The 3,505-nt window shown below is 35.9% G+C and overlaps 1 pseudogene; it reads right to left on the bottom strand.

The window, feature by feature from the left end:
* Positions 1 to 2,013: 2,013 nt before the first annotated feature.
* On the bottom strand, positions 2,014 to 3,010 carry LOC118607813 (annotated as a pseudogene).
* Between the last annotated feature and the right edge of the window lie 495 nt (positions 3,011 to 3,505).

Here is a 3,505-nt window from a genome sequence, read left to right as displayed (position 1 = left end):
TAGTGTGGATAGTTGGTTCATATGCATTTATTATATAGCATAAATAGTCAAATAAACAAATTAAAAAAGAATGATGCATGGACCAATGGTTACAGGTTTTCATGAAGTAAAGATTACAACTAATGTAATACTGAGAAACTGGTGTCCATAAAAAATAAGAATGCAAAAATATACTAAATTGAAATTTGCTATAAATTATTTTTTTCTAGGAAAAAAACAATAGGCCACTTAAATATCAAATCATCAAAAATCTTATGGCTCAGATATTACTGTTGTCATTACTCAAATTTTCCTATGAATTTTTTATATCGAATTTAATATTCTTTTAAAATATTCTATTTATTTTTTATTGTGGTCAGTATACAATATTATATTAGTTTCAGGTGTTCAACATAGTGATTAGAAATTTATATAACTTATGAAGTGATCACCCTGATAAATCTAGTACCCATCTGATACCATACATAGTTATTAAAATACTACTGACTATATTTGCCATGCGATATTCTACATCTTCATGACTATTTTGTAACTACCAGTTTGTATTTTTTAATCCCTTCCACTTTTTTAACCCACTCCCCCAAACACCCTACTATTTGATAACCCCAGAAATGTTCTCTGTATCTATAAGTTTGTTTCTGTTTGTTTATTTTGTTCTTCAGATGTAAGTGAAATGTAAATGAAATTATATGGCACTTTTCTTTCTTTTTCTGATTTACTCCAGTCAGCATAATACCCACTAGGTCCATTTATGCTGTTGTAGATGTAAAGATTTCTTTTTTTCTTTCTTTCTTTATTTTTTTCTTTCTTTTTTTCTTTCCTTTTTTCTTCCTGCCTGCCTGCCTGCCTGCCTCCCTCCCTCCCTCCCTCCCTTCTTTCCTTCCTTCCTTCCTTCCTTCCTTCCTTCCTTCCTTCCTTCCTTCCTTCCTTCTTTTCTTTCTTTCTTTTTTTCTTTCTTTCTTTTCTTTTACTTTCTTTTTTCTTTTACTTTTTCCTTCTCTCTCTCTCGAATAGCTGAGTAATATTCCATTGTGTGTGTGTGTGTGTATAGATATAGATATAGATATAGATATGCATATACCACCTCTCCTTTATCCATTCTTCTATTGATGGACACCAAGGTTGCTTCCATATCTTGATTATTGTAAATAATGCTGCAATAAACATGTGGATGCACATGTCCCTTTAAAGTAGTATTTGAGTTTTAAGATAAATATCCAGAAGTGGGATTACTGGGTCCTTCTTGTCTCTTGTTATAGCTTTTGTTTTAATGTCTATTTTGTCTGGTATAAGTATTGCTACTCTAGATTCTCTTTTCATTTCCATTTTCATGAAGCATCTTTTTCCATCCCTTAACTTTCAGTCTGTATGTCTTTTGATCAAAAGTGAGTCTCTCATAAGCAGCATATGTAAGGATCTTGTTTTCTTTTTTTTTCTTTTCCCCTGTCAATGTTTATTTGATGTTTTAGTTGGTATGACACTTGGATAGTTGGCTGCATTATTTATATGTAGACTTTTCTTTTTACATTATACACCAATGTACTCTACTCTGATATATACAGTACACAAAATAAGACCCTTTAGAACAGTAATGCACAAGACATGCAATGTTGGATTTACATACTGGATCCCAGGATGTGAACGATTGGAGAAAAAAAAAGCTGAGCTAGATATGTAGGGTAAAGGAACCAGAAATTATATAATAAACATATCTAGTTTGAAGGACAACTGTAGCTTGTGCAACTCTGGCAGTAGAGGTCCCTTTGAGGAGGTGAAACTGTTTCACCGTAACCAGTTTAGGACTACACAAGAGTAGTGCCATTTAGCATCAGGATATAGCTGCAGAGTTTTATGAACCATTCCTATTTCTAACTTTAGGAAACTGAAGTTTTTCCTAGGCTGTCTTAATATTACTGCTTTAGTCACAGATCAGATAAAAAGGATAATATGCACAATCTCCAACTAAAATCCTGTTGTGTCTTAGACAGTGAAGTGGTATGACATTAGAAGACTCTAAAACTGAAGCTCTTTTTGGATCCGCCAAAGTGTATCTGCACTCTTCTTCAAACTGGCCTCTTTCTCTGGTATCAGAATCACCTTCACAATGTCCGAGATTCCATTCTCTCCCAAGATTCAAGGAACGCTAAGGAAGGCATCGTCTTTTATTTCATAGAAATCCTTAATCATGGTGGAAATTGGATGAACCCACCTGAGATTCTTCATTATACTTTCTGCCAAATCTTCACTGAGAGTCCAATGGCCCAAGATGAGTAGCCATTCAGTTTGATCACCTCATAAGCACTGGCAACCACCTGTTTGTGAAATTCTTTCCACTATTCCTTATCTGCATCAGTGCCCAAATCAGGGTGCAGATTCTTCAGGGAGACACCAGCAACATTCACTCCACTCCAGACAGGCACACTAGAGTCTCCATGCTCCCCAAGGACACACCCATGACAGCTTACTGGGTGAACCCTCAACCTTTCTCCCATAAGATAATGAAAATGGGATAAATACAGATTGCAGCCACTTCCAATAATACAGATTTTATGAAATTGCTTATCTTCCAAGCCACATAGATCAAGATATCCACTGGATTGGAAACAATAAGTAATTTTCAGTTGGAGCTATATTTTACAACATTAAGAATGATGAATTTAAAGAGGTTCGTGTTACACTGGACCGAATTAAGACAGCTTTCTCCCTCTTGTTGACGTGCCCCAGCTGTATTAATAACCAGCTTGGAATTTGTAGTCACATTATAGTCTCTGCCAGAGAAAATTTTTGGTATTGTAAGGAAAAAGCTGCCATACTGAAGATCCATCATTTCTCCCTTCAGTTTGTCTTCCATGACATCAACAAGAGCAAGTTCACCTGCCAAGTCCTTCATTAAGATACTGATGGCAAAGGCCATGCCAACAGCACCAGCCCCAATGACTGTAATCTTATTCTGAGAGCTTTGTTTTTCTTTAAGAAGTTTCACAATCAGCTGATCCTTGAGAGTAGCCATAGTGGACTTAGAACCAAAAGGAATCGGGAGTGCACAGTGGGCAGGCCAGTGGGCATCAGTGGCACACAGCGTTGGATCTGGACTGGGCGGCAGCTGCTCCAAAAGTCCAGGTCTTGTGTTTGTTTGTTTGTTTGTTTGTTTGCTTGTTTTTTATCTATTCAGCCACCCTATTTCTTTTTATTGGAGAATTTAATTCTTTTTTTATTTGAAATACTTGTTTATAGATATGTAGTTATTGCCATTTTATTACTCATAGTTTCAATATGTATTTTTCCTTCTTTTTAGAGAAAGCCCTCCAACATTTCCTGTCTGAGAAGCTCTTTATCTGTTCAACTCTAAATAATAGCTTTGCTGGGTAGAGTAATCTTGGTTGTAGGTGCTGGCTTTTCATCACTTCGAATATTTCCTGCCAAGCCCTTCTGGCTGGGGAGCTCCCTTGTAGGTAACTAATTGCTTTTCTCATGTTGCTTTTGAGATTCTCTCTGTGACTTTAAC

Source organism: Rousettus aegyptiacus, unplaced genomic scaffold (assembly GCF_014176215.1).
Source record: "Rousettus aegyptiacus isolate mRouAeg1 unplaced genomic scaffold, mRouAeg1.p scaffold_m13_p_9, whole genome shotgun sequence".
In the NCBI taxonomy this organism is placed as follows: domain Eukaryota; kingdom Metazoa; phylum Chordata; class Mammalia; order Chiroptera; family Pteropodidae; genus Rousettus; species Rousettus aegyptiacus.
Note: the sequence above shows the minus strand (reverse complement) of the source record. Positions and strands in the feature narration are given on the sequence as shown.